The 11,341-nt window shown below is 40.3% G+C and overlaps 2 pseudogenes; both read left to right on the top strand.

Moving 5' to 3' along the window:
- The first annotated feature begins 324 nt into the window (after positions 1-324).
- LOC136458382 (uncharacterized) lies at positions 325-2,919 on the top strand (annotated as a pseudogene).
- A 4,767-nt stretch (positions 2,920-7,686) lies between these two features.
- The window catches only part of LOC136456140 (rust resistance kinase Lr10-like), a 29,925-nt pseudogene continuing 26,270 nt past the window's right edge, over positions 7,687-11,341 (top strand).

Here is an 11,341-nt window from a genome sequence, read left to right as displayed (position 1 = left end):
TGAATTGAACAGAACAAATCTAAATAATTTCATTATTAGTGCTTAGAAAACTAAACTGAGAGTGTATAATATTTTTTAAAAACAAAGTAGAACAAAGACAATACAATTTTATATAGCTATATATCATTTCAGTTCTGAATTAATGACATCCATGTTTCATATACCTTAATTATTTTAAAAAAAATTAATATGTACGTCTTTTATGTCTCGATGGATAGTTCAAATGCAAAGGTTTGGAAGAAAAATGGAGGCCCCTTAGAAGATATTGTACAAACAGAAAATTCTAGTGAGCCTATGGATGATTCTAGATAGTTGCAAGAAAGCATGAGTACAGAAGTTATCCACGAAGCTCTACCAGTTGACCAGGGCTTTAGCACGACCCATAATGAAAAGGCCCTATCAACTACTGGGGTAGATCCGATGGGAGAAAAAGGACTTTCGAAAATCATAATCGTACAAAATAAACCCAAAAAATCTATGTCTTCACCGGTTGCCCCAAAAAGTATTGATATTTTCTCTTTGATGGATTAACCTAGAAAAACTGCTAACTATTGTTGTATACTTTAATTTAATCCTCTTTTTCAGATTATGTTTGTACCGATACTGATAGACCCATAATTGAATCTGTCAAAAAAATTCCATCTTCACGTGGGAATGAGGAGCTTGTGCTCATAGATGATGTTTTGGTGTCAAGAAACCACATGGAATGTCTTTTTCAGCCATATAAATACTTGTCTGATGAGGTAACAGATGCAAGTCATAATACTCAATCAAACATTGCCAACTTCAATACTCTTTCTGTCTAATGGCGAAATGTATGCAGGTCATAGATGCTTATATTAAACTGTTGAAGGCCCAGGAGGGTTTGAAAAAGAGGCCAGGAGGTACAGTCTATCTTGAAACTGCGTGCTTAGTTGCAATCATGAAGCGGGATGGAGAAAAAGATGAGACCATTGAAGCCAATTACCCTAACCGTGGCACTTCACAGGACGTCCTGGTTTAGTTCAAAGGGTGCTAGCTTACTTGAAGCATGACATGGTAGTAATTTTTTAAACGATCTATTGGTCTTTCATTATTAATTTTTTATGCCTAGCAAAATGTTTATTATTTGATTTGTTAGGTGTTCCTTTCAATAAATGTTACAAATACACATTGGTACCTTGCTGTTATAAATACCGACAAACGTGAGGTTCAGGTGCTAGACTCTTTGGGCGAGATGTTCGAACGTGTTGACCTCAATAAAATTATGGGTATTTCCTAACACGGCTATTTGTACACATTTTATATTTTAGAAATACTGATTGATTCGTTCTTCTATGAACAAATAGCGAGGTGGATTGTGGAAACAGATAGATTTCATATTGGAGGAGACAGGCCCGAAAAACCACAAATGGCTAGATGTTGAGGTTAATACCTGGCCGGTTAGGGAGATTTTCCGCGGTAAATTATTACAAGCAGATGGGTACGTCAGAAATAATGGCATGTCATATAAGTTGAATTTTATGTGTCTTTGCCTTTTTTTATCTAATGTGAGCCTGAACCTCTATTAATGTTGTATGTAGTTTTTCATGCGGTTTATTCTTAATAAACTTTATGAAGTATTGGACTGGGAACGATTTGTCAGACGAGTTCAATCAGGTAAACTATGCGTCTTACCACAAGTTATGAGTGTGCACTAGCTGTGGGTTTTTAATTAATAATTAATTAGGTTCATATTATCATGCAGGATGATATGAAAGAATTTGGATTGAAGCTTGCAGCGATCTTGCTATCGTCAGAGTTAAACAAACGAAAGGGTGCTCCATATCTTGATAGGGATGAAAATATTGGAAGCCCAAGTAACTGTGCCATAATAGAGAATCCAAAGATGGCTGATCAAGTGTCCATGAAAAAGAGAAAATATTATGAGGAGGCCGAATGCTTAGTGGTTCAAACGGACACCCCTCAACACATACAAACTCAGAATATCCCCACAAGTCCATGCCAACCAAGACCCTGATGAGTTTTGGGTATTTGAGGCCATGAAAGACATGCCAATAAACAAGGAAGAGATGATTGAGTTACTGTGTGACTACGTCATGGCAATTCAGGATAAAGCGACGTTGAAGTAAGGTACATGCTTATTTTAATTACTTTATTTACTAATAATAGTGTGGTATCTTATATGACGAAAACCATCATCTGTGTCTAATGCTTTGGAGGAAGCCTTGGGTTAAAGGTTTTCATCCCTCCATGATTGCCCTAAGTGTCAAGGACCTACAAGACTTGTTAATGAACAATCGAGACATCTCTGAGAACTGTTTCAACTTAGGTGTTCGTTTTCAGGCAGCTCGAGAGTACAATACAATGAAAAAATACAATAGTATTATGAAGCATCACATGGACCTGAGATTCTGTGTAAGCACATTTTTAAAATTCTTATCGTGCTATATTATATTGTCTTATTTGTTGTTCTCCTAATTGTATAAAGTAGGCCAAGTTATACTAATCCTGACTCTCAATATCCTTCTCTTCCAGAAAATATGTGCTTTAACAAAAATATCAGAATACCGTAAAAAATACACTGAGAAAGAAATGACTGTTGCGATTGGTGTATGTGAGGATATGGAATACAACTTAGCACAATACAGATATGTAAGTCGCTTGCTCCTGCTTTTATTACTTGTTTTCTATATACTATTCTAAATACTACCATGTTTGCAGTTTCTTTTGCTATGGCTGCACGTTCGAAAGTATATGCTTTATGTTTTCGATCAGAAGGAGAAGATGCTTATCATGATTGATCCTAGACCTATTGAAGACTGGTGTAAAGACACACCAGCGCTTATGTATGCCAGGTACACTCTTGGATTTACCTTGCAGTACACGGACGCAGTGAATGTACATATTCCTAGATGTAATGAGGATATCTTCAAATAGAAATTCAGACAGGAAGAAAACATCGCAGAGGACATAGATGGGTAACTAACGCAGAGTCACTATGGCTTGCAATAATAATACATACGATTTAACTATTTCTATATATCGCTGATCGTGAATCTTGCCACAGACACTTAAGTGGATATCTTATTCTACAGTATGTGTCTACGTGGAATAGACCAAAAGCCACACATATTTATATGGTGAGTATAACACTTTGTTTTAAGTTTTTATGGAAGATTTTTCAAGAAACGCAGTATTACCCATGCGACAGGCACTAATATTGACATATATACTCGAGCCTGTGTACAGGATGGTATAGAGATACGGTAAAACTTATTTGTGGATTTATTGGTGCACGAAAGAAATAGATATCGGAGATTTCTTCCTGCCAATATAAAACATTATCTTAGGCGCATCACGGAAAGGTCTATAAAGTAGAGTTTGTAAGTCTGAGACGTCGCGCTCTCTGTGACTGTTAATTTCATAAACTTTGCTTTTGGATTAACTGTAATTTTAACGTTGATATTTAATTTTTATAGTATTGTTATCTTATCGTACGATCCGTGTGTTTTTAGTACAAAATGTTAGCTATCTTGTAGCAACGCACGGACACGCTACCTAGTACAAATATAAACTAACGATCCGGCCAGAACTATTCCTAGAGGTCAATCCCCAGGAAGCGAATAGGGCCTAAGGCAGAGAATATGTACATACTTAAAGTCAAACTATGTTAGTTTTGACCAACAAAAAGAATCTGACATCAAATAAATATATTATAAAAATATATTTTATGATGTTTCTAGTGATACTCCCTCTTTTGTATTTGCCGGGCCTGGTCTAGGTTTTCTCCTATTTTAATAATAGTCAGCAGCTCTCCTTTAAAAAAGATGATACTTTCTTCGTCCCTTAATAAATCAATTTCTAGTATAGTTAAACATTTTTAAAATTTAATCGAGTTTATAGAAAAGAGGGCAGATATTTATGAAACTAAATTAAATTAGTATTATTAGATACGCCATAAAATACATTTTTGTAATATGCTCATGTGGTGTCAGAAAAATATGTGTTCTTTTGTATAAATTTAGTAAAACATAAAAAAATGACTTATTAAAGACAAATCTATGAATTGACGTATTCAAAGACGGGGACAGTACTAATATAGTCTTATAAATATTGGTGCTCTTTTTTATAAATTAAATTTAGCTAGACTTAAAATGGTTTGACTTAAAACGTAGTTGATTTTTTGGGGACCCAGAGAATACATACATACTAGTAGTCAGACCCTTTTTCTACTAGCAGTGTAGCAGCCTAGCCCTTCGGTACATATTGAAAGTTCGGCACTAATACAAAAAAATAACCATAAAACGATGCTTCAAATAATTAAGAGGAAATGGAGACAAATTATGAATTAAATTGGTAAAGCCGAGATGTAAAATAAACAGAGAAAAGTTTCTTTAGTAATATTTTTTGTGATAATTATGATAATGCAGTTTCAAATCCAAGATGACTAGATATATAAAAAAAACTGGGGGTAGACACCCTGAGCTATTTTAGCTTAAGGTAGAGGACTTCTCATCGAGCCCGAGAAAATCCTCGAACCCCATGCCCTGCCTGTACATAGGGCTCATTACCTGGTGAGAGGGCCGGTCCATGTTACCTGTGCTTTGGTAACGCGGGACAGGTGAGGAGATTTTTTTTCTACACCGCCCACTAGAAATTCGTCTACTGACCAAGGATTCAAACTCTGGTCACCCGGAGGCTTGACCAACTGGTCTAGCAACCATAGGCAGATGAATATATATATATATATATATATATATATATATATATATATGGCAATTCACATGAGCACCTTCATGCAATTCGCGACCAAAACTTTTACATGCAAAAAAAATTGCTGCACGAGCATCTTTGTAAGACTAGAAAACGTATAAACTAAGCGGAAAAAGCAAAGGAGGTCCTCCATCGTTACAAATTTACTTCAGCCGCCCAAAAGAACTCCAAGAAATTTATGTTGATAGGGTTGTTATTGGATTTCTTTAACGAATGAAAGATCCAAAAACATATTATTCCGGCATATATTAATAACAAAGAGATTGATTCGGTTTATAAGATAAACTATGCCTAAAAACCAAACAAACACTACTTACAAACTACACACCATGTAGCACTAACTAAAGTGACGGATCTCATTGACTGCTATGTTGCTACAAGCTTGTACACCATATCAACGAATCTCGGCCATGTCTCAAGCTATGAGACAAAGCCTCATCAAAGCACCAAACTGTCACTAAGTCCAAAAACGGCTAGAGAAGATAAAATCTATAAGTTCTCCTTGCCGACCATTGCTTCAACCAAACACGGCTTCAAGACATCGTTGTTGAGCTTGTCGATGCCTCGACACAGCAGCTCCAACTTTACATAGGCAGCAAAAGGTTGCCATCACTGATCGAGGGGCGTTGAACACGATACCGAACTATCATGACAACACCTTCAGGAAGGTCATGATACTAATGACACCATCTAGCCAACCCACAAATACTAATAGGCACGGTTTTCACCCAAAGGAAACTAGCAGGGTAGGACGAGGTTGACGCCTCCAAAGAGAAAGACACGTCCGCAGGCATCACTGTCGAGGCTTTCGCCTGATCTCAATCATCCCACCCCGGTTGTCCAAGATAGCGCACCTAAACACATGGAGACAACAGAGAACCCAAAAAAGGCGCACATCTAGCCACAACCGGTCGCAGCAACACATCATTGCATTGCCACCATCAGCAGATTTCGCCAACAAGCTGCCCACCCCCACATCATTGCCACCATAACAGCCAACATATTGATGTATAACATGTTGAAGGGCAATATAATATAAAGAGTGGTAAAAAAACAATATTAAAAATAGAAGGCTACAACATTTAAATAGATTACACATCTTCTGTTGCAACATGAATTAGCCCCTCCTTTGTTTGATGCCACACTACGCCGCTGAGCGCCATAGCTTAAAAATGAGCAAAAGCGTAGCGGGGAGGGGCTCCAGCCACTATAGTCCACTATTTCCATCATTTGTAAAAGGTGATACGACTGCATGATAAGAACCGCCTAGCCCTGTTCGCTTCGTTGAAAATATAAGCTAAAAAGTACCGTTTGCTGACTTGGTGTGAGAGAAAAATATTGTTCATTCGCTGAAAAATACGGCTGAAAAGACAAGCGAACATGAATATAAGGTGAGCAAGTGAATGAAAGGGGTGTGAGCAGAAAAAGAATAACCACTTATTATGCTTGCAATTGCATAAAAAAAGAAATAAATAAATAATGGGCTTTGTTATGGTACTCTCAAATGTTTATCGGCATTTAATGAGATTGGGTGGTTAAGATCATCTATTACTTGTTAGGAGGTATAGTTGAAATATATATTTATTTAAATTTTAATTTAGTAGCTCTAGTAAGATAGGATAAATAAGGGAAGATTTAGGTATAAAAATCTTTCTTTTAGATCTAATCGATTTATACGTGATCTATTTGATATGATAAATCTTTTTATTTTGCAACTTTAAACATGACATAATTTAATTAGCTCTACGTTGGTACGTAGCTTTTCATTCACCTCTACGTGCTACAATGTTTGGTTGCCAACGTTCATTAGCATACGTGTAATAACATGTTTTAATTTAGAAAGTGCTGCACTATATTGGAGGACGGCTGGCTTGCACAAAAAAACAGAGGCCAGGTGCTTTTGTTGTCACGTATGTGTTCATTATAACGTTCGTGGTGCACAAATTTGGCGTGCACACCAAACAGGAGACCAGGCCACTTAATCGCTTCTATGTAATCACGGAGGGAAAGGTCCCCCACTTCTTTTGTTATTCCAGTGATTAAGGGGATTTTAGAATATTTTCTTTTTTTTTCTTAGATTATTTATTTAATTCATTCATTTATCTCTATCTCTTCTCTGTCTCTATCTACTCTATCTATCTCTACGACTAAAACATACACATTGTCAACATCTACTCGACAGGACTAAAACACTCATGCGATCTATATCCGACAGGCAAATAATCACCGCATCTCATACGATCCATATCCGGCAGGTAAATAATCACCGTATGGAGACACTGGAAGGCAAGTAAAAAAATGGAATAAAACTCACAGAATCACCGACAGGCAAATAATCACCGCATGGAAACACTGAAATGAAGTAAATAAAATGGAATAAAACGAAAAGAGAATTGTGGGAAAAGGAATTTATTGGAATATCACCGTGCAATGATCATGATCGTGATCCAAATCTCGTTCGTCGTCCTTCGCGTTGCTTGTTGACAACAAATACTTTTTTTTCCAAAAAATGAATTATTGCCATGTCTCATGCGAGTTAAGATATTGTAAGTCCGAGTATACATGTTTTGATAAGGCAGAGCATGGATAAATTCAATTCGATGCCTAGCAATAAATTTTTAGCTTTTGAGGCAACTGACGTTTATCATAACTTTCAGACAATAAGCTCTAGCCCTAGCTTTTATTTCAGATTCATTACGATAATAAATGTGTTTTTAGACATTATCATGGTATAATACACGTGGAAAATTAAATTAATATATTTTTTATTTTGATTTGACTACCAATCATCTCATTCAATTTATGTTCCTTGCCACGCACTCATCCGGTAACTAAAAGACCCGGATGTCGCACTCATCCGGTAACTAAAAGACCCGGATGTTAAAAAGACCCGGATGTTATGGTCTCCGCACCGCTAGTCGCCCCCTCACCCTACTAATCACCCCGTGCGTGGCCTCGGCAGGAAAAAAAAACGGACGGTTGCCTCCTATCGCCTCGATCCACTCGCGCGGCTTCGCCCTGCCCGCGCGGCCGCGCCGCCCTACCCCCGACGCCGACGCCGACATGCCTCCTCCACGCGCCATGCCCTGGTGCCTCCCAGCCCTCCCCACTGACGCCGGCGGCTTACCGCTGCCCTCAGCCATCCCGCACCCAGGAGCACCCACGCGGAGCATCCAGGAACGCTTGCCCTCGCCGTCAACGTCGCCGTCGCGAGCCGCGGCCGGCCTAGCAATGGCGGCGGCGAACTTGCTCGCGAGCCGCGACCTTGGGCGAATCACCCACGCCCTCGCCCAGGGCGCAGCCTCCGGCGACTCCGCTGCTGCCGCCGCCTTTTCGTCCGGCCCCGGCACCAGCCCCCGGCGTCTCCTCCCGCGACGCCTCCCCTGACCTCCTCTCCGGGGCCCTCCCCGACCCAGAAGGCCGCCCCTGTACTGGCCCCGGCACCCGGCGCATCACCGACGCCCGCGTCAAGGCCGACCTGGCGCCGCCCCATCCACTCCAGTCCACCATCCAATCGGCAAGGACACATCGCTCTCCTAACGCTGAACAGGCGGAGGCGTACGGGCTTGGGTCCGTGACGTGCGAGTACAGCTTGCCGACGGTGGGAGTGGCTGGTGGTAGTGGGGTGCGGCGGTCAGCCGCTGGCCGTGAGGGCAGTACAGAACTGGCTCATCGGACAAGGGCATTGGCAATGAGGTAACGCGCAACAGGTGTTCGATGAAATGAGCAGGCATGCAATTTTAGGTTTGGCTTCGACTGTCAGTTGTGCCGATGGAGCAGCTGCGTTCAAGTGCAAGATGGCTTAGTTGTGCCATTGGTTAGAAAAATAATGGAAGCTCATTCTCTTCTGTTTACGATCTAGCTGAATTTTTGGCTAAAGAATTCTCTGTGCACATGCTTTTCCCGGATCTTGATAACTATGCAAGGATACATACATATTGAAAAATTATTTTCTGTTTAGAAGGGTCATGCACAAATGAGCATGTGTTTCTCCATTTATTTGTTGTAGCTGTGTAAAGAACATTAACTTTGGGACAATTTCCAAGCATACATGAAAAGGAAGGAGCCTGATCGAAAGAAGCAAAAGGAACCTCTTCTACAGATGTCACAGCTGCACTTGCCAATCGTTATCACCTCAAATTTACAACTAAGTATGTTTCTTCCCTCTGGTTTCTTTGTAAGCAGGTAAGAGTGAAACATAAAAAAGGGAGCTGGAGTTTTCTGTCATATGTTTCTGAAAATACCCTGCCTACTAGGCTCTAGAGTTAGATGTAAATAACTTTTCAATGTTTCTAAATGCAGGATGAAAAACAAGGCTCTAAAAATTATTGGTATTGTAGAAAGGGCGGGCCTGGTGTAAGCGGTAGAGTCTTACCGCCTGTGACCGAAAGGTCCCGGGTTCGAGTCGCGGTCTCCTCGCATTGTGAGGGTAAGGCTTGTCACTGACACCCTTCCCTAGACCCCGCACAGAGCGGGAGCTCTCTGCACTGGGTACGCCCTTTTTTTAGAAAACTGCCCTGATGGTATGTATGAAAAGACAAGGCTCCAACTTGCACATGCAGGAACTGTTATTCCTTTTTACTTCCTTCCTGGTCTCTTTCTTGAAGGCTCTGGTATGTTTCCACCTCTTTAGCTTAGTCCTGTTCTTGAAATCCTTCCTCTGAATTATATGCCTTGTTTGACACATTTATCGTATATATGATATGTGTTGCATAAATTTCACTCTTTTGAATATTTCTACTGTCATCTTTGACAGCCATGCTGCTAGCACGGACGTGGATGCGCGTCTTGACAATGACGTTTGGCTATATATGAAATCAGAGGAATGGACACGTCGTTTCTACCCTGAGAACTTCTGCAGGAGCAAGGTGTGATAATTTCTTTTTCCTTTGTTGTTCTATCAGTGTCAGATGATATAAAATAAAATTCTGAGATTGCCAGGCTTCATATTTTGTAGGCCTATGGGCATCTTTGAACTGTCCATTCTTATTATTATTATTATTTTTGGATCTTGATGTTTCTTTGTCTTTCAGGCAAAGATGCAAAGTACAAGTTGATCATTACGTGGGAAAAATGCATCAACAACTCTGTTATTAGAAATTCGTTACTGAATGTTCTTTGTTTATTTTCTTGCTGGTTGCCACAGGGTGTTGCTTGATGCCTTGGCACCATCGACATCTTCAAGGAGTTCGGGGAGGACGCCAAGGTCTAAGACCGCAAGAAGGTCGTCATCATCGATTGGTGAGGAGAGTGACCAAAAATATTTGTTTAACATAACTTACAATTCAAGGCAGATGGGAATCAGTTAAATATTATTGTTGATTACACTGACTTGCATTTCATTATAGAACAACAATAATAGAAACATTGAGTGTCATATCCAGTATTTCAGTTAGCACCGTATTTTCCTTTTAGTCAAACAGCACATGATAATGCTATTTTCATTGATTAAGGCAGGATTTTTTTTCTCAATTCTGCCATGTACATCCAAATCTATCCAATATCAACACTGCCTTCATCAATGGTGCCCTTGGGCAACAAGCTCAGACCTGTAAGACCCACTAGCCTACTCCCTTACTCTCTTAGTGCTCTTTCTCATTGCTCTAATTGTTGTGGAAACAGAAAACAGATACAGTAGTTGCTTCCACTACTGTGGTATTATTATATGTATTGTACATAATGTACACTACTAATGGAAGGTAAGAAAAGTTTGGAAACAAAGGGAGAAGAAAAGAGGGGAGAAAAAGACTCCAGGAGGGCCTAGCAGATTTAGCTAGGGGTTTGGCCCCAATAGAGAATTAGATATCTGGAAGTTTTTGAATTAGATATTGTGAAGCATATCAAAGAAAGAAATTACAGTCCACCCTCAATGAAAATACCAAATTGTCAGCTCTTGCTGCCATCCCCATCAACAAGGAGCTCTACAGCTTCTGGTGGTGATTCAGAGGCCGCAAGTCCACGTGCTGTAGTGCTCAGCTTGGTTAGCAGGGTCGAGGCTGAGAAGCCTGTGAGGCTGTGAGGTCGAAGGAGCTGGAGGTGAACCTGACGAGGTTCTTTTAAGGGCCGATGTCTCTACACTGGTGTCCTGGCTCTAGTGGTCCTGCTACCCCCTCTCCGCCTTGGCTGCTGCCACTTGGTTAGGCCGGTGTCGATCATGAAGCTGAAGCTCCCGGCCCCTTCAAAAGGTTGCCATGCTTCTCCAGCTCAGTCACCCATCCACGACAACCTGGGTAGCCTGATGAAGATGCAGACGAAATTTCATTATCTTCTGACAGCTTGTTGGGCGGCGAGACCCTGTGGTTGTCCCTCTTTGTAGCGATGATGACTGTGAGGCTCTTGGTAATGGGCTGGAGGATCACGATCTTGAAACACTATTTATCAGTTTGAATTATGTGTTTTGGTATTGATTATTTGTGATGCCATGAGATTTTACATATGTTCTACCCGTAGCAACGTATGGACACTGAACTAGTAAAACTATAATATATCAACAATGACTCAGATTGCTTTGAACTATTACCTCCTAGAAGGTTATGGGAGTTATAGCATTGCCCATAAGTAATCTATGTGGCACTGATTGTCAGTA

The sequence above is a fragment of the Miscanthus floridulus genome, chromosome 6, assembly GCF_019320115.1.
Source record: "Miscanthus floridulus cultivar M001 chromosome 6, ASM1932011v1, whole genome shotgun sequence".
Taxonomy (NCBI): domain Eukaryota; kingdom Viridiplantae; phylum Streptophyta; class Magnoliopsida; order Poales; family Poaceae; genus Miscanthus; species Miscanthus floridulus.
The sequence above is the reverse complement of the archived record's forward strand: the minus strand, read 5'-3'. Positions and strand labels throughout refer to the sequence as shown.